The sequence below is a fragment of the Petaurus breviceps genome, unplaced genomic scaffold (genome assembly GCF_028583685.1).
Source record: "Petaurus breviceps papuanus isolate PSGF00001 unplaced genomic scaffold, PetGlider_PUasm1.0 90919, whole genome shotgun sequence".
In the NCBI taxonomy this organism is placed as follows: domain Eukaryota; kingdom Metazoa; phylum Chordata; class Mammalia; order Diprotodontia; family Petauridae; genus Petaurus; species Petaurus breviceps.
The window spans coordinates 6,239,645-6,260,901 of record NW_027187378.1 but is presented as its reverse complement, the minus strand read 5'-3'; the positions used below and the strand labels follow the sequence as shown (position 1 = coordinate 6,260,901).

General features: G+C 35.0%; 1 protein-coding gene and 1 long non-coding RNA gene across 4 annotated transcripts in view; one reads left to right on the top strand and one right to left on the bottom strand.

Annotated features, from left to right (window-relative positions):
• The window catches only part of MACROD2 (mono-ADP ribosylhydrolase 2), a 2,250,628-nt gene that overhangs the window by 1,762,355 nt on the left and 467,016 nt on the right, over nucleotides 1-21,257 (bottom strand). The gene's annotated exons all lie outside the window — the stretch shown is intronic.
• Nucleotides 11,760-19,602, top strand: LOC138151756 (uncharacterized). 2 transcript variants are annotated; one of them, XR_011165906.1, is made up of 3 exons: nucleotides 11,760-12,611; nucleotides 17,839-18,000; nucleotides 19,269-19,602. It is a non-coding gene; the product is annotated as an uncharacterized lncRNA (long non-coding RNA). The 2 variants fall into 2 exon arrangements; XR_011165905.1 differs by having other exon boundaries at nucleotides 17,839-18,058.

The window sequence follows — 21,257 nt, the reverse complement described above, 5'->3', positions numbered from 1 at the left end:
GGAAGGAAGGAAGGAAGGAAGGAAGGAAGGAAGGAAGGAAGGAAGGAGGGAGGGAAGGAAGGAAAGTATGGCTTTAAAAATTATCCTACTAAGACAAACACTAGGGCAAATATTTTCTATGGATTTCAAGTATAATATTCAATTTTTAAAGTGCAAAGAATATAAACCAAACAATGAAATTTAAATTTTGTTTTCTTTATTGGTTGTACAGTATTAAGATTTGGTTCTTTAAAACTTTAAATTATTCTCAGAAAACATTAAGATCTCAAGGAACTACACCAACCTCTCATTCCCCCAACCTGTCCAGTATCTAAATTTATACATATAACACACACACACAGACACACACACATGTGCACACATACACACACTCTTTTTTTTTTTAAAGCAATTGGGGTTAAGTAACTTGCTCAAGGTTACAGGGCCAATTATTTCTGGGTGTGGTGCTGAGTATCTGAGCCCGGATTTGATCCAAGTCATCCCGACACTGGAGCCAGTGCTCTTACTCGCTGAGCCACCTGGCCGCCCCTACAAACACCCTTAATAAAGTTTGGATTCTTAATAATAAAGCATTCCCTAGTTCTTAATTTTTCCTCATGACCCTGGTAAACTGAACAGTGGAGAAAGGTTAAGAAGGGTTTCAGAAGATTAGCACTATTCTTACAAATTCTTTTCATTGGTCTACAGGAACACAGGAGCACTTGAAATAAGTCTAGTTTATCCTGTTTTTTTTTTTTTTTTCTGACAGAACAAGTAAGAATCCCTGAGTTCTAATCCCAGTTCTTCTACTAAGGGATTGTATGGCTTTAGCAAATCACTTAGCCTTTCTGTGTCTCAGCCTTATAGTTAAGTGGGGATGCTTGTACAGTAATTCATATTCAACAAGCATTCTGCCATTTATCCTGCCTGACAATACTCCACTTAGTCAACAGAAAGAAAATGTAATAATAAATAGCCTTATTTGAATGATATAAAAATGAAAATTTTGAGAATCTTGATATTTCCCAATGTCTGATCTTAAAAACCTAGATGATTTCTAGGAATTCTACAAAGCAGGAGCTGCTTCTTATATTGAGAGACAAGGAAACAACTAGACAAAAACAGAGCGATAAAGAAAGCAAAAATGTGTAACTGGAGAGCATAGTCTGCAAAGAGAGTATCTACTATTAGTAATTATTCTAATGGCAAAAATAGTGGACATGGGGATTAAGTAAAACCCTAGCTTTGTAGAATCCTCATGGAATGAAAACTTCTAGACAACTTTGTGGATAGTTGAAGTTTCACTCCTGATTTTTTGAGAGGGAAATAAGGACAGGGTAGCAGTAAGAGAAAGGCTTAGTTATAAAAACTCAAAAAGGCTCTCATAATTAGAGAAAAAGAGGGATCATTTTTATTTGAACAAAAGTCTGAAACCACTTCATTTGTCTAGGATAAAATGAAAAAAAAAACAGGGAAAATAAAGAATAAAAACCAGATGCTCTGACTCTCAGTTCAGCATGCTATCCATTATATTTTTTGACTTCCATAATCAGAGGTCAATCTCATTTTAAAGGAAGAGATGATTATTTTAGCATTTTTGTGAAAAGGATTAGAGAAATGAAACATTTTGTGAAATGGAATAATAATCTTACAACATTATTCTTAAGACATATCAATCTTAAGTATGAATGAATAAATGTAATCCTTGATTTGAAGTTATTCCCTACACATAGAGAAAGGACAGTGATACCATGTATGTGTATTTATGAACTAAGAAAAATGCTCATTCTAAAATTGGAGTAAATAAAAATTTAATTGAAAATAAATTCACTGTTGTTTCATAAATGTTTTCTAAAAAAATACAAAACTACATCCCTGTACATTTGTTTACATTTGTGTTTGAAACCACTTGATTGTATAGATGGGTTTCAGAAAGAAAGAATTCCACAATAACACTTTTTAAAGGATTATTTGAAATGAAACAGATCTAGCACTTTTATATTCAGGTGAAGTCTACATAAGGTGAGTGAGGCCGGCAGAGGCACAGATGGCCCATTCATTCCAGCCATCAACATAATCAATACCAATTGCTCTGGCAGAGCTGGTAACATACAATTCATGTCAATCATTAAAATGACGACAATGAAAAAATTGCTCATGTCTTCAGGCCACCAACCATTTATAAACATGACCTAGAAAAGCATGAGAACCCCCTACCCTATTTTCAAAATATGCTCTTCTGTTTTCTATAACAAAATTTTTCAGTATTTCCATAATTTTGGACAGCAAAGGAGTCTATTAACAACCTAACTAGATTGCTACTTCAAATAGAAGAGTAAGCAACCATTTGCATAACATTCATGCATTGATCTGGAAGCAACTTATATTTATTAAAGTAATATGGATGTCTAAATAGGGGTTAAGGGACATTATGACATAATCAAGGAAGCATTTATTAAATTCCTACTGTGTGCTTGGCACTGCAAAAAAAGAAAAAATATGTCATCAACCTCTGGAAGTTTACACTTTATGTACATATACTAGTAAATAAAATGGTTAGGGGAAATAATTAGAGCATCTTTTCCATTCATTGTTCCTTCTTGTTGTCAGCTTTTACCTTATGTTTATTCCTTCTCTTTGCCTTGATTTTCCTATCACCCCCACTCTACCATATTTACAGTTAAGTTATTCCTGGCCTCATGCCTGTTGTGCTTTATCTCTTGCTGTATCTTTTCTGGTGTATTCTCACTGTTTCTCTCCCCAAGTCATAACTTCAAAAAATTGTTCATTTTTTCTCTTTCCCATCATTGTTTTCCTTCTTTAATTTTGTGGGGTTGCTAGGTGACACCATGGGACCTGCCTCAAGTGCATTGAAAGTCATGGGTTTTTGTGGAAACTATTTAGACTCTTCCTTCTTTGACAATAGATTATATATTTTTCCCCATTTCTAAAGAGAAGATTATTTGTATTGTGCCCCTCTCATTCTGTTGCCTGTGTTTCCATCTGATGTCACAGATCTTGTCTCTAACTTTCTCCTCTCAGGGAAAAAAAAAGAATAGACTGCAAAGATTAATAATTTAAAGTGAAAGGGTGCTTTTATATAGCCCCGGCAATTATTATAGGTAAATTTAGGAATTATGTGATCTGGGGGTCTCTAATTTCGTAAGTGAATGTGTAAACTGTTTCCTCTGTTACATTAATTAATATATTTCCCATCAGAATGCTGACTTTGATCTAATTGACTGGATACATAAGGGAGGCAATAGTCAAAGCCATAAGAAATATAGGGTGAATAGTGATTTGTCCCAGGGTACTGACATGCAGGCAAGAGGCAGGAAGGAAGGGGACAGCAGTAATCCAAAAGAGTGTGCTTCCTTCTGATAGTGACTACTGTTCCTATGCCTCCCTACAACATAGCATACCTGCAACTTCCAGGTTCCTGTTTTCCCTCTTCCCTCTCTAAGCCCAACTGTAACCATGGTTGCACTACCCTCTGTGCAATCCCCTTCTTCCCGCAACTGTTTTAGCCCCAGGTGAAAAAGTTTCTAATTATGGTTTTAGTATCAGTTACTGTCAATTTCATGATTGACACCTTTAAAACATTGTAATATGTCATTTTGAAGAGCAACGCTTAGGTCAGAATGGTTGGTGGAATTTGTTGTTTTGTTTTTTTTTTTTTTTAACATAAACACTTTGCAAAAATGGGGAGTTGCTAAGGTTGTCATTAAACACTGGCCATACGAATGAGCTCTCTATAAAGCAAAAAAAAAAAAAAGGTGGTAAATTAAAGGTGGGGTGTTGGAGATGGCTTGATTTCTTCATGGTAATGAAAATGCAATTGTCATTTAAAGATGTGTGTGTCTGTGGTGTGTGTGTGCGACTGCTCTATTGCAATTTCCTAATAATGGCTATATATAAACATACAATTTCTAACAACTTTTATAGACTAGCTATATAATTCTCATTACCAACTCCTTATCAAGACCAGGGTAAGGGGTTAAAATTAATTAACCATGATTCTGTCTTGAGAACAACAGTAAAAAATAAAAAAAGCAGAAGTCATATTATATGGATAATTGCTCCTCTCAAAAGTCTAAAAGAAACAATTTCCAAAATGATTTAAATAATTGTAACAATACACTTTAGAACATGGCAGAAAAAATAGAATGCTCGATGTAAAAACATTACATATTTACATGTAAAAACAGGTGACAAGCATTTTACAAAACAAGGCATTAATTTCAATTAAAAAGAAAACTGGTACCACTTAACAGTATCTATTCCCAAATCTCATTTTTCCCATTTAATTACTATGTCTAGCCATTAAATCTTCAAAGACCATTTAAGAAGAGTCCAAGAAAATGAGAAGTCAGCTGTCTTCCTAAGTAGTTCCTACAAATTTGCATAAACACAACAAACATAAATATAATACTTTTATCTTAATAAATGATACCAATGACATGAATTAGTTTTATTTTTCCTGGTCTAGAATGAAACTCAGATGTGGTGTACTGAAAATAGAGCACCTGGGTTTAAACTCAAGTTCTCTTATTACTTGGCAAATCACTAAATAACTCTTGGTCTCAGTCTCCCCATTTGTAATTAATGGGGTCATTGTTTGACTAGATGGTTATTTTTTTTTCTTTTTACCACAAAACATATGATCCTATGAAAGGACAGTACAAGGAAATAATCAAAGCAGGGAAGGTGCACATATATCATTTGAGTAAAAAATATTTAAATTAGACAAATTTAGGACAAAGATGACATTATGTTAAAAGTTGGCCCAAGAATCAGGAAAAGTGGGATTCTAATTCTGATGATGACACATACTAGCTATAAGACTATGGCAATTTCAGTGTCCCTAGTAACTCTCTAAGACTAGAAGTCACAACAAATTGATGATCTAGACTGGTAGAAAGAATAAAGGAGGAACTCCATACACCGATGGAATCACAGGTACAGACTACTAAAAAAAAGTTTAGGGTTAATTCATTCCATTTTACCAGTTCAGTTTATTGGAAACCAGGAAAACCTGTTAATGTCTATTGTTTTATTAAAAATGTTAAAAAAAATAACTTTTTTGAGGCAGTTGGGGTTTAAGTGACTTGCTCAGGGTCACACATCTAAAAGTGTCTGAGGCCATATTTGAACTTAGGTCCTCCCGACTCCAGGGTCAGTGCTCTACTCACTGTATAATCCAGCAGCCTCTTTATTCACATTTTTAACATTTATCTAATGATTATTTTATAAAACACATTAAAGTGATATATAAATGTGAACTTTGTTAAATCAAAGTTATCCTCTCCAAAGTTACTAAAGATCTCTTAATTATTAAATCTAATTGACTTTTCTCAATTCCCATCCTTCTTAACCTTCTCTAGCATTTGACATTGTTGATCACATTTTCCTTCTAGATACTCTGTCCTCTCTTTTTTTGTGACATGCTCTTTTTTCCTGGTTCTCCTCAAACATGAATGACAACTTTATTTTAGTCTATTTTGTTGGTTCTCGTGAATGTCACAACCACTAAGTGGCTCTTTCCTGGGTCCTCTTCTCTTTCCATTCTGTATGCTCTCATGTGGTAACCTCATTAGCTCCAAAGGTTTCAATTATCATCTTTATGCAGATGATTCTCAGGTCTATGTACCCATCCTTAGTCTCTCTCTGAAGCTATAGTTCTACATTAACTGACTTTTGGACATCTTGAATTCAACATCTATTGCAACATCAATATTTCCAAAATAGGACTCATAATTTTGCCATACAAACCCTCCCAAAATTTAATACTTTCCTGTTATTATCAAGGGTACCACCACCTAGGCCCAAACTATTTGTGTTTTCCTCACTCTACCTATCCAAATCATTCCCAAATTTATCCTTTCTATTTTTGCAACATCTTTTCACCCTCATATCCACAACTCTAGCTCAAATATTCATCACCTCTCATTTGGACAAGCACAACAACCCTCTAATTGGTTTCTCTGTCTCAAGTCTCTAAAGAATATCTTACCATCTCAATCCCCTAATCAATTAGCCCCAGTGGCTCCTTATTATCTATAGGATCAAACAGAAATCTCTCTGCTTGGCATTTAAAGCTCTTCACAACCCAATTTATTCTAAACTTTCCAAGCTCCATTCCCCTTTATGCACTTTAAGGTACAACTATACTGGCACAACTGTATAAGGTACCCTATGTTCCTCACATATATTCAATCTCCATTCTTAATCCCATTAGCTCTCCCTTTTAGTTTCTCTGGCTTCCTTCAAGACAACTCAAATTGCATCTTCTACAGGAGGCCTTTCCCTCTGCCCTTACCATCTCCTTTGACATGACCTTCCGCGTGGTCTGTCTATAGCTTGCACACATATAGTTACTAGTTGTTACTCTCTTTAGAATATAAGATGTTAGGAGAAAGGCATATTTTCCTCTTTCTTTGTCTCCACAGCTCTAAAAAAAACAGGATCTGGCACATAATAAGCATTTAATAAATACGTGATGCCTGATTAACCACATATTCAGGATTAATTATGAGTTATAAAACAGTTGCTATTGTGAAGAAGGTGACAATCTTGTTGAAGTAAGATGAACTCACAAGAATGAGAAAAATTATGAGCTAAACAGCATGTATACTGTGATGGGAATCTGGAAAAAGGAAAAGATTGACAGGGGCAGGAAAAGTCAGAAAAGGTCTTAAGCACCTGCTTAAGACTTAAGACCTTCACCCCTTGTGGAGTCTGGGCTTTGAAGGAGAAGCAGAATTCAAGAAAAACATAGGAAAGGGACACAGAAGAGAATGGTTTTCTAAAACCTAGAGTGGACTAAGTGCAAAAAGAAGATCACAGTCCTGTCTTCTTCTACATGCTTTCCTTCCTTCCCTGATCTTTGAAGTCAGAATAAGGAAAGAAGATGTACAGGCATGTTTTCTCTGAGTGTGCCATGTCTCAATTTGAATCATGGACACTATGACTGTATCAGGAACATAGCTTTCAAATGACCATATCTGGATAGATCTGTGTCATGATCAACTTGGTCACTCCTTCTAATGGTACTGATCACAGCCCAGCCATGTCCATTCATTCTCCATGATCCTTGTCCACCTCCCTCCATAAATTGTCTACAAAGGATCCACCCAAATTACTAGGGGATTTCCTGTAGACTGCTTGGCATTGTGTATTTATCAAAGCAACACACAGACTGTCAGGTTATGGCTCACAATTATCACATGAGCAACTCACCTCCTTTTTCAACTATACATCTCTCTAATGCTATCATTTTTATGTAGTTTTTACTGTGTAGTTCTTCTTTGGTAATATTTTGAAGCTTATTCTTATCCATTGTGCAACCTTTCATTGCTCTTTTGGAGAATTTTACTTTTTTTTTGCTTTTTGGAGTGGGCAGGGCAGGGCAGTTGGGATTAAGTGACTTGCCCAAAGTCACATGGCTAGTAAGTATTAAGTGTCTGAGGCCAGATTTGAATTTAGGTCCTCCCGACTCCAGGGCCAGTGCTCAATCCAGGGCTGGTGCTCTACTCACTGGGCCACCTAGCCACCCCAGAGAATCTTAATTCTACAGGGAATTTAGTATTATATATCTTGTTATTTGTCCTTTGTTTTCAAAGAGTACCAGTGACATCATGGGGTGATGTCTTGACTTATAGGTGAATCGGATATAAGTAAGACGGAGTCGCACAAAGTTGCCAGTCTCACTCTCTCTTCCAGGGTCATCTAAGCCCAGTGGCAAAACAAAAGTCAGGACAATTTATGATGACCCACAATGCAGTTGATGACTTTGGCATCTTCAATGTCTAACCAAGTTCTAAGTGCCCCATAGCACCTGCTACAGCCACCTTCATGGCCATGGGAACAAATCTTTCTCATCTTCCCTTTCCACTAGGGGAACTCTTCATATGTTTGGAGTAGACACCCCACTAACTCACCAATAGGTTTAAGGTCTGTCAGTTACTTTCAATCTGATTTAGCCTATCTGCCAAGATGGTTTAATGGGGTACTGCTATTGCAGATGCTACAGCTTCTGGGAAACATAGGTGAGAGCTGAGTACCAGGTAGACACCAAAAGTAGATGAGCAGCCCTGAAAAGAGCTCAGCAAGTCCTCAGACAATAGATGCTAGTCCTTCTTTAACACCTCATACACCATAATCATATAACTCATTATCAGATAGCAGCACTAGAGGAAAAATGAAGATTAGCTTTTATTTCAGGGAACAGTTTGTAGTCATTAAAAATGCTATGAAACTTGCCAAAGGCAATTCAACCTACCCTCTTTCCTCTATTCCACTGTCATCCCCATTAATTGTCTAGCCATAATATTTTCCCAAGATATATGTAATCATGGGTCATCTATAGTTTTTAGCCACCCACTGGCACCTGCAAGAGCACAGATTTTACTAATAGGGCCAGGCCCCAAGACTGGTTAAAAATAGAGGACATACTTTTGTAGGAGTCCAGTCTTACATGAGACAGTCTTACAGGAGTCGTTTCTATGAGTTATCTTTAAAAAAGGAGTCTGTTTCCCTTCCCTGTTACACTTTTCTTGCTCAGCAACTCTGAAAGGCAACTCTAAAGGCTGCCATATAATTATTAAAGGACACTCTGCCTGCAGAGCCAGACATGTTTACATAACAGTCAGAGAAGGAAATTCAAACTTGATTTTTGCCTGTATTTTTTCCTTTTTCTGACCACAAGAAAGAGACCAGAAACCAGAGAACCAGAAGATAGACTCTCCCATCACAAGAGATGTTTAGGGTAGTGGGGCAGTAGCTGTAGCTCCTAGGGAGGCACATGTCAGACAGACTTGTGTCCACCCATGTGGTTCATGATAGGCATGTCTGAACAAAGACATTCCTGAGGCCCCAGCATCTTAGTTAGAGAAGCGTCAAGTATTCATAGAAAGCCTTCTAGCAAGAAAAAGTGGATTTTCTGAGCAATCTGATTTTGGTAAAAGAAGAGAATTCCATCAGTGCTAAAGAGGAACATTGGCACGGGATGTAAAAAAGCACAATATGGTAGAGCAAGAGAGGAACCTGTACTTATCATTCTCCTTTTATAAATGGTTGAATTAATTCTCATCTCAGCAAATACTGAATTAGCATACTTTATTAGAAACCTTTCCAGTAGAATCTGCCAGAACTTTCATCTTAACTGACCAAGCTTTTGAGGGTGATCTCCACACCATGATGGAACAACTGGTTACAACATTAATAAAACAACTATATGCAGAAGTGCTCTGAGGACTGAACCAGACTAAGTCAAAGGCCACAAGTTCCCTACCTCTGCCACAAGTGTTATTAATCTCATGAGATCAGACCTGCCCTCTCCTCCATTATACTCTATTGACTTTGTTTGCATTTTGCATTTATTAATCTGCATACATGTTGTGTCCAACCCAGGATGGTGAAAGCTCTTTGATGGCAGGGGCTGTCTTAATTTTTGTCTTTGTGTCTCCAGTAGCTAGCACAATTCCCAGCACATAGTAGGAACTTAATAAATCCTTTTCAATAAATGAATAGTGAATTGGGACATATAAATTAATAAATGTAATATATAGTAAATGTGATCTGTATAAAAGAAGTAAGATAAAGAGCCAAAAGAGTTCAGAGGGGGTAAAAACACTTTTCTATGAAGGAATTCACATCATTATCCTCCTTATTATGTGCTGTGAAAACATAAAAACTCATTTATTCATGTGCAATTTGTCTCAAAGATGAGTAGATAAAATGTACCTACTTCCTATTATGGGGACAAACAATATTTAAAGTTCTCCAAATATTCACTGGTTAGGAAGATTTGGGTTTTTTTTTCCTTTCTTACCTGAAGCTAATAGATAATTATTATCAGTAAATTCACTTCCACTATGTCCTGAAAGTATTTATAGAAGTATGGGGATGTAGTGAATTTACAATCTAAAGGGAATATTAATATATATATATATAAACTTTATAACCATAAGGTTATAATAATTCAGTGAATGGATTATGCCTAATATTGTCCCTTTTTAAATAGAGTGCAGCTAATCAAACTTTAAATGATGATGAAGGTGATGATGGTACAATAAATATTACTCCTTTACAGCTGATTGTTTCTCTTATAAATAATATTTTGGCTCGCATGCTTTCTGAGATTGACCATGTTTGACACCTTAGTTGCTTGCCAAGGATAATAGTAACATGTGCCTACATGTTTCTTGGAGGCTACGTGTCTTATCTCTTCCTTCCACACCTTAAAGTTAATAATGTTTCTCTAATAGCTACCACAGGTTTTCAAAAGTGACGGTTAACAAACAAAGCATTTAGATATTATGAAATACATATTATTAATATCCATAAAAGTTATCACTTACACCCTGCTAGATTGCTTAATTATTATGATTCAATTAGACACAAAACAAAATATGGAAAGTATAGCTCACTTGTTCTTTGCTCAGAAACCACATCCCATAATTAAATTGAAATATGGAAGATATCTTTATAAAAACAATGGGGATGGATAGGGGAGGTTAATTCACTTCACCCTCCTGCATATCACTTTCAAGTTACAGCTGAATCATAACCATTAAAGAAAATTGCAGGTTGTAATAATATTAAATCACCTAAGTCCAAGGGATGCTGGCAGAGAATGACAGATGACTCTAGAATAAAAAGGAAGGGATAATATTGTAAGCACAGTATCTTAGAATTGGAACATACCACAGAGGACATCTAGTCCAAACAAAACCAGGAAAAGATTCTACAGGGAAACACACTAAGCCTTTGTTTTAACACAATGTAAGGGAATCCACTATTTTTAAGGCAACTTAATTTTCATGTGGATAGCTCTAATTGTTTGTAACCTTTAAAAAATTTATTGTCATCATTTCCTTTTACGTCACATTCATTCCTAATGTATAGGAGTTGACAGATGCAAGAATATTTCCAGCAATAGAAACATTATGAACAGAGTATCTTTTCATAATCAACAATTTAAAGATGAGTAATCTTTCAATGAACTTAACCCCAATGACTATAATTCTGTTTGCATATCATTTTCCTCCAAATGAATTAAATTTTAATACTCATAAGCAACATAAATTTAAACAAAAAAATGACTTCAAAACAATTCAAAATAGATAAGAGAAAAGTGATGATTTTTGGTAGAGAAGAAGCAATTAAAAGAACAAAGAGAACAAAGATCTATGATGTCCTTTAATTATGCCATTTATTTAGACTGCAGCCATGTGATTCCAAAGAATCTCAACTTGTCATGGAAAGAATCAGGATCAATGACTTAATTACTAAGAGCTAGTACTTATTTAGAGGTGATAGACCTTGATCTCCACTTCCTCCTCTTCCTCCTCCTCTACCTTCTCTCTCTCCACTGCCCTCCATTTACTCTTCTCTCCCTGTCTCTCCATCCTTTCCCCTCTCTCTTTATTATCTCTACTCCTTCCCCCTCCTTCTCCATTTCTCTCTCTATCCCTTTCTACCTATTCCTACTTCTCCCTTTCTTTCTCCCTTTCCCTTTCTGCCTTTTTCTCTCCTTTGCCCCTTTCCTACTACACTTCAGCTCTTCTGAATGCTTAGACTTCTAGAGAATGTTTAAAATCTGCATTATTATCTATTTCACATAATTAATAAAAACTCAGGGAGGGAAGTGCATCTTCTATTAATGGAATTAAAAATGCATTTTTCAAGAAGGTAGGAATCAGCTGTTCTTAAAGGAACAAAAACCAACCCAAGACATGAAAAGACAAATAATAATAAAAATAGCTAAGAAATGTGAATTCAAAATGGACAAGTAGTAACTTTAAGAGAAAAGATGATGAATTCAGTTTGAGATGTATTTTGTTTAAAACAATTAGAAAACACTTAGGTTAAGATATTCTGTAGACAGAGAATTGGATCCAGAATGGTGTAGAGAAGTCTAAGCTAGAGATATAAATTTGGGAATCATCCTTGTAGATGTAGTACTACTAATAGCCTTCTCTCTTGACTTCAGAGATATTGTATTCTCCTAGTTCTTTTTTTTAACCTTCCAAAGTATTCTTTTTTTAAAAAATAATTTATTTTCAATTTGTGGAATAAAATAAGCATTTCCATAACACAGTACAATAACAAAGATTATTGCACATTAAATTTTAAATCTATTATGCCCAACTTTCAATTCCTTTCAAATATACAACAAAATTATCATGTAAATTTCTTTTTTTCTTCCTTCCCACCACCATGTGCATACACACACAAAAATACACATATATGTATATACACACACATCTATTTATGTCCAATGGTAGCCATCTCTAGGGTAGGAACATATGTACAAACACACATATATGGGAAATTATTCTATACATAGTTCAATATACACAAAATACTCCTTTGACACCTTGTCTTCCTTTCAAACTCTTAATATGTATATTCCCCAAGATTATGCCCTTAACCTTCCTGTCTTTATTTGGAAATGTCACAGATCCTTCATTCATCCATTCAATTTCTTAAATATACATTTATTAAGCATCTATTATATGCAAAACAGGAGGCAGCTGGGTGGCTCATTGGATAGAGTGCTGGGTCTGGAGTCAGAAAGATCTGAGTCCAAATACAGCCTCAGACATTTACGAAATATATGACACCAGGTAAGTCATTTAAGCTTTGTTTGTCTTAAGTTAGGAAATGGCAAACTATTACAGTATCCTTGCCAAGAAAACTCCATGGACCAAAAGGACAGTGTTGGCCAAGGGGACATGAAGAATTGGACATGACTGAGCAAGTGAATAACAATATGCAAGATACTGTGTTAGATATGGAGGGGAGTTGAGTAACCTAAATGCAAGGTAGAATGTGACCGGGCCTTGAGAGAAATTCAAAGTACCTTTCTATGAGAACTGAGAGGGATAACTCCCAGAAACAGGATTAGCTAAGGTTGCATTTGAACTTGATGTTGAAAGAAGACCAGTATTTCAATAAACCAGTCAGGTCAGGGGTAGTAGGAGAACAAGCAAAAAAAAAACTTGATGATTTTTAAAGGGTTATAATATATACTACAGGTTAGCATAAGTAAAATATAAACTTAAGTTCAACAGATAGATCTGTCAAAATTAGGGTCCAAACATGACTGAGATTAATGAGTAACAGATATAACTAGATAATTGATGCTCTCATTGTATGAGGTGCAAAAGAAATAGAAAATATGGTACCTGACTTCAAAATTAAAGGCAGTGGCTCAATGTAGTAATAAAATAGGTAAAAAATGCTTTAAAACAACATCAACAAATGCTTAGTAATATCAATTCGCTCTATAGGAGTAAAAATATTCAAAAATCATATATCTGTGTCATAGAATTTTGGTGCTAGAATGAAATAGAGATCATGTCATTACGCTATCGTTATAATATTGATGAGGAAAATGAAGCCAAAAAGGGTCAAAGTCATGCGACTAAATGGCAACAGACCTGGGATTAGAACTCACATATCCTGATTCCTAGACTAGGGTTTCCATGCTTTCTCTTTTATTATAAAAAAAAAATAGGGGTTGATTGCTTTTGTTCCAACAGTTTCTTAACTTTTTAAGTTCATTTGGAAATTATTGATGTCTTTTGCCTCTATATAATATTCATTCCTGAGAATATCATTCCCCCTCCCATAGCAAACAAGTCTTTTCCTCTAACAGTAAAAAGGAAGAAAAAGAAAAGAATTCAACAAAACCAACTTATCAACCAATTCTGACAGTATTTGTAACATCTCACATGCATCATTCCTTACTCTGCAATGAAAAAATTCACTAACTTAGCTTCTCTGGAGTCATGGTATTTGAACAGTATTAGGTTTCATTTTGTTGTTAATTCCGTTTACATTGTTATAGTTATTACAAATACTGTTTTTCTGGGCTTACTTTATTCTCTATCAGTTAACATATGTCTTCCCATGTTTCTCTGAATTCTCTGTAGTTATTTCTAATGGATCAGAAAGATTCAATTAAATTTATGGAACATAATTTGTCTGGCCATTCCCAAATCAACAGGAACCTATTTCGTTTTCCATTCTTTGCTACCATAATGAGTGTTGCAAAGGACAAACATATGTGGAAGCAGTTGAGTCATCCAGTGAATAAAGTGCTAGGCTTGGGGGAAGGTAAACTTGAATTTGAATCAAGCCTCAGACCTGGGTAACCCTGGGAAAGGTCACATAATGTCTCTAAGTTCTTTCATCTGTATAGAGGGAATAGTAGTATTACTTACCTCCAAGGGTTGAGTTAAGATTAAAAAATTTTAAGTGTTTTGCAAATTTTAATGTGCTATATAAATGCTGGCTAGTATTACTGATATGATCTCATCCTTATTATCATTTACACATAGGAATATACACACATATCTGTGTACGTGTATATACGTATATGTGTATATATACATATATGCATACGTACACACATATACATATATACATACACATATATCCTTCCTTTTTGTCTCTGATCCCCTTAGATTATATGCCTAATAAGGTTAGGTCAGGGTCAGATGTATGGGCATTTTCATCACTTTTTACAAATAATTACCAATCATAGCTCCATCTTTAAAAAAGTTTCTACCCAAGTTTCTTCAAATAGTGAACAATCCTGTCATGTTTAAGGAATAGTCATTTACAATTTTTATTTGCACACAATTTTTCAGGAATGCATATGTGTATATGTATGTATATGTGTATGTATGTATGTATGTGTTTATATGTGTATATTCTGGACAAGACCTATGATTTTATTGGTTTAAGGATTACTGATAAAAAAACATTCTCTAACAGAGACCTTCTTAACACCAAGTCCAAGTCTCTTTTCAATATACCATACTGCACCCCTTTTTCAAAACAAATGAAAAACAAAACCCATACCTAGGCATAAAAAAATATAGACCCTAAGAGTACATCAAGAGCTAAATGGAATGAGATGGGGTCAGTCTGGAAGGACAATAAAAGATTGTCACACAGGGAGAAAAAAAGTCTAGATATATTTCCTTTATGGCAGTCTCCTTGAGGGAGTTTGGTAACAGGTGGTGCTGATACTCTGACACAGGATTTTCCTTGCTACAGGAGCTCAAAATAGGGGTAAAGGGATTATGACAGTGACTTCACCTGACCCAACAATGCCTCTGTCTTTTGTCAGCCATCATGTTGGTTTCAGAATAAGTCAGTATAACATTTCAATCACCATGCTGCTGATTTACTTTTTTATACCTGTCAAGGCTGAAGGCAAATGTGCTCCCAGAACCATTCCACATGAAGGAAATATATGGAAATTAGAAATAGACTGCATTCTACAAGGAGCTGTCAGTTTTGTGTAAGGCTTTGCAAGCTCTTTTTCTTTTCTATTTAATCTGAAAATAGAAAGGGAAGGTAAGGGTAAAGGTCAAGTTATAGTGTCCCCAGTGAAATTTCAGTTTGACAGCCTCCTAAGTCACCATACTAAAGTGTGCACTGCTCCTTGTCTTGACATAAGTGTTTCCTAGTTTTCAATTGTGTTTATAGATTACATGATAAAAATGGGGCAATGAATGTAACCATATTCACAGAAATGATAAATATGAAGATAACCTAACAGTATCTCTCTTTCATTGTCATTATTACTTGATCTTGATAATAAGCTAGACTCCTTTTGGCATGTCTAAGTTAGACACTTGGCATCAATTCTATATTACTAACTTAAGATGGTATCACTTTAATATTAGTCCTTTAAAATTTGTGCAAATAAATTTACATTAATACAAAATATTGAATCTAGGCAATAATTCACTGTGTGCAAACAAAGACACTGGCATTTATAATATAATAAAAGAGTCTTTGGATGATTAAAGAACCCCAAGAAGATCATATATGAATTGGACAAAGTAAGTTCTGGAAAACTAGCTCCCCATTAGCACAGACTCATACATTCCTTCCATTCTGCCTTTCTGTTCCAGTAATCAAAGCAAAAATGTACTGTGCCCATCCTTACAGAAATTCCTCTTTCTATATTTCCTGCAGAAAAAAATTATGATTTTCTGCTGTGTCAAAAAAGAACAAAAATAATATCTAACTTGTATTTCAAAAATATGTCAACTGCATTTTTTCAAAGAAAATAAAGTACAACATAATATATTGAATTATAGTGGCTATCTATAATTTATTCTAAAAACAGTGGCATTTTAAAATTAGCTTTAGCATTTTTCCATAATAGTATTTTTTTCCAATTACATGTAAAGATAGTTTTCAATACTCATTTTTGTAAAATTTTGAGTTCCAAATTTTTCCCTTTCATTCCCTCTCCACAAAACAGCATGGCTTTAGTATTTTCAAAAATTTTTCTCCTATGAAGGTTTAATCCTTAGATGTGCTAAAGGCATGAGGAATAAAACAACAACATCAGGCAAGCACAGTTATACCATTTCAATATTGTACCATTTTCTCTCCTGATATTTTGCTTATATGAAAGTCTTAATTTAATTCCAAGAAATATTCATTAATTGCCTACTATGTGCAGGTACTGTGCCAGGACTTGTAAAGCCAATCACTAGCAGTTCTCCTGAGGACTGCTGCTATGAATAACTTTAAGTTATTTAATAATTCAATAATATTTATTAGTATTATTAATAATATAATTAACAATTGTGTGATTATTATTATTAATAATATTTAACAATAACTTTAATAACTTCTAATCTCATAGTATAGTGAACTTTCTATTTATTCAGTAATAAATTACAGCAAAACATTCAAGAAACTGAAGCTATTACTAAGATGGCCACATAGTCTTAAACAAAACATACCATTCAGTAAGTCACAATCTCCTCAATCAATACAGAGTACCCAAGTCAACTTCAGACTGGTGTCCAATCATCCTTAAGGGGTAATCATCCTTAATCCAATAATCCTTAAGGGATAGTGAAAAGTACAAAGGCCACTGACCTCCAGGTCACAGTGGGTTACAATATCATCAGTTAGCACTGAGTACCCAAGTAAAGGTCCTCTTTCATCTTAACTCCAGGCTGACTTCCAAACTCCTGGACTAGCTGCTCCCAGCAATTGCCTGGATTCACACATAGGCAGCTCTCTGCTTTGGTTCTGTATCTCAGCCCAGGGGACTATTACACTTCAAGCCCTTCACAGTTTCTGTTTTTAGGAAAACAAAGCTTAATAAAGCCACAACAATATTTAAACACACTGCTGGCACTATCATCTCAATTCACTTTCTGTCTGAGAAATCAACACAAATCAACAGAGTGTTTCTGTCTGACAAAGTAACACAAATCAACAACAGAATGCTGCTCTCTGACAAAGTAACACCAACACAAAACAACAAACAGAACAACAGAGTACCGACATCATGAACATTCTCTCTTTGGGCTCTGCTTGTCCCAGCCCATGCTCAAGTTTTGATCTGCTCTGCTCCTTCCTGCCTGTTCCACCCTTACTTCTTGTGCTCTTTTGCCAAGTTCCTCCCACCATGGGCTCCATGTGATGACATTAGGCCTATTAAGGGCAGGGAAGGTCTCCCAATTCCCTCAAGCCTATTAAGGGCAACACAAATGTATACTGTTTCCTACTAAGACTTGACACAGTTGAAGGAGAGGCTCAAAAGCACTTGAATAGCTGAAACTACAAGCAAAGTACCACTTTGCTTGCCATTACAGACCCTGAAGATACAAAGACAAAAACTAAATTGTCTCTGTCCTTTAAAAAAATCAACTATATTTTACTAGATCAAATAAATCATCATTTAAAAATAATCTTCTCACCCTATCTCCTCCCCAACCCTACCTCTACTAGCTACTGATCAAGGTATATAGGGCAAAGTACATGATTGTCATAGATGTCACTTCTTGCTCCTATCTACTACAGCCATGAATGTCCATTTCTTTGGAAGGATTGGAAGAAGTTAAGGCTAATTAACTAAAGAAAGGAAAAATAACAGGACACAAAAATTCCAATATTCTGATGGGTAATGCTACTACCACTGGTAAGGAGTATGCTACTTCTTCCCATCATCAAACTCTTCTTAAGGTGATTCTGGAGATGGTATTTTCTACAAAAATGCTTACTTGTGACTTCTTTAAAAGAGGTATAGAATTATCTACTTTGTGTGTGGGGGAGGTGTGAGAGAGAGAGAAAGACAGAGAGAGAGAGAGAAAGACAGAGAGAGAGAGAGAGAGAGAGAGAGAGAGAGAGAGAGAGAGAGAGAATGAATATCAAAGGAGAAAAGATGTGAAAAATCTCTAACTTCTTAATGTGGGGCAGGAGGAGGGGTTGAGCTTGGAAGCTACTGATATAGTGGCCAGAAATCACCACAACATACCCCTACTGAGATCTACAAACCTATTTACCAACACTTAGCTTAAAAATAAGCATAAAATGTCACCAGCTCTAACTATCTTCTCAAAATGCTGGCAAAAAAATGAGTTTGAAACTGAACATGTTGAGAGAAACACTGGCATGAAGCGACACTCTAGTCAGATGCACATTTTGATTTAACACAGATGGGTACCAAATGATTTTGCCAATTCTGAATGTTCCCAATGAGGCTTTCACAAATAGTTCTGTTCTCCTAGTAGTATGCAACTTCAGCCAAAAGTGTTGCAAATATACAATAAATGTTTTGATTCGGATGTACCCAATCCATACCAAAGGTTTCTGAGTTATCTGAATTTAAGCTCATTGAAACTGAAATGTTCTCTATTCTGTTAGATATCTACAAAGTTCTAATTACGTTTTAAATTACTTAATACTCAAAAGTTCTAATTTATTTCACTCACTGATATAAATATATGTATTACATGTGCATATATGCATATGTATGTTTATATATGAATATGTATATATGCATATGTGTGTATACAACTTTATTACTTAGGAAATCACTTAAAGTTGAGTTATATTTAAAACTCCTTGCAAAAAGAAATATATAATTATTTTATTTCATAAATGATGTCCATACTCTCTATAATGCCTTCTGCCCATTTGTTATATATTTGAAACAATGTATTACAAAAAAGCCAAAGTATTTTTAGGCTACAGAGAAGTTAGGAAGTACACAATCGTAGCCTTCACATACCTAAAGAGTTATCATGTGTCATGTCACTGATGGAATTTGTCGGAATTCAAAGTTAGGGCAAGGCAACCAGTGCTTTGCCCAAAGGATCAGAATATAGATGACACAAAGTATAGTTAATATAGTAACGAGTTCCCTTTTGATTCAACAAAATGCACTTTTATTATCTTTCCTTCTAAATTACAAAGTTGACTCAAGGATACTTTTGTGTTATTTGTTCTAGACATGCTGGTGCTCTCGTGTAACTGAGTTGCTCCTTATGGTTCCAGATTTATTCTACTGACATGGGTTGGACTAGAGGATATCTGACATCTGTGGCAACTCTGAGAGTCTATTATTAAATTTAAACCTCCTCCCCAACAAAATAATATTCTTAACTATCCCTATAATGTTCTGATGAATCATTTCAGATCTCTGAACTCATTGAGAGTCTCTGTTTGGTACAATAAAGGCTTTACAAATGTCACTTACATGTGAGTAAATACTATTAATATATTTAGAGGTTTTAGTGTGGGGCAGGGAGAATAGGAACAGATAGAACAGTAACAAGATCTGTGCTTTGTATAAGGAATTCCCAGGTAGGAGACTCCATCCACTAATGCATATCACAACATCTCTGCAACTTATGGTCTAGAAAATTGCCCAGGAACATGAAGAGCCTACAGGGCTCAAGCTATCATCTAGCCAGTATGTGTCAGAGGAAGTACTTGAACTCAGGTACTGTTGATTTCCAAAGCCAACATTTGCCCATTATGCCAAATTTCTTCTGTTATCTCTATATGTTCGAATATTAGGGAAAAGATAGAAATTTAATATGAAACTAACTATACAGAATGCATTCTATATATGAATATCTTAAAAAGCACACATTTTATCAAAGTTATCATTTTTGATGCTGCTTTACTCTAAGAACTACTGGTAATTTTCTAATAATAATAACTTACATTTATATAGTACTTAGGATGTGCCCAGGCACTGTGCTAAGCTCTTTACATTATTCTTTATATTACCTGACCTTCATGACAACCCTTGGAGTTGGGACTATTATTATCTCCATTCTACAGATATGGAAACTGAGGAAAAGAAAGGGTAAGTGATTTGCCCAGGGTCACACAGTTAGTAAGTATCTGAGGCTGGATTTTAACTCAGGTCTTCCTGACTCCAGGCCAGCCCTAGTTTTTAAGAACATGCCACTATTCCCACTCAAATTTTATAAAAAATTTCCATTCTATTTCATAGAAACATGAAGTTTTTCTCTTATATAATTCAAGAGAATAATTTCTGTCAAATAGCAAATTATTCACAGATCTCATCAGGTAAAAAGTTATGCCCTGAGGATGTTAAATACTTTCAGAAGTGAACTATCTTCCTTAAGGGATTTATAAGGTTTTGGGGGAAACTATTCAAGTAAAATTTTGAGAGGAAATACAATTCAATTTTTTCACTTCAATTGATATTTATTAATCATATGATATGATGTACAATATAGTGCTAGGTTGTTTAGGTCTTTAAAATAAAGACAGCTTACATGAAAAAAAATGTATTCTGATATTACTCAGACATCTATTAAAATTAATTAAAATAATTGGCTAGGTAAAATCACATCAACAGTAGTAGAGAAGCTAGAGAGAGAAACGACCACAGAGCTAGAGTTATTCTGAAGCTTCTCTGATATTGAACCATTCTCATTGTGATGATGGTATTATAGATTCCTAGAGACATGAAAATAAAAGTTCACAATTTCCTAGAATACTAAAGTTTATACAGCACTTTCCTCACAATAACTCTGTGAGATAGGTAGCAAGGGAGCTTTATTCCCCATTTAATTGATGAAACAAAGGCTCAGAAAAATTAAATGATCTGCCATTTACCACTTATATTACCTAGGAAAAAGGCATTCTACCTCTCATGCTCTCAGTTTCCCCTTTTCTAAAAGGAAGGGATTAGGCTAGATGAGTTCTAAGTTCTATAGCTTTTCATCTAAGTTACTGTGATCCTAACAAGAGCATGTGGAGAAGAGATTATGAATTTCATTCCTTTTAGTGAAAGATATGTAACCATAGGATATAAAATTTGGGATCTATGGATAATTTTGCAGCCAAACTGAAAAATCAAACATGAAATTTCTACAAAATGCTTAGCATACAGTTTGATTATAAAAGCTATGTTTATTTTTCTAATTCCCTACTTCTTTTTTTTCCTTCAGGGTTTG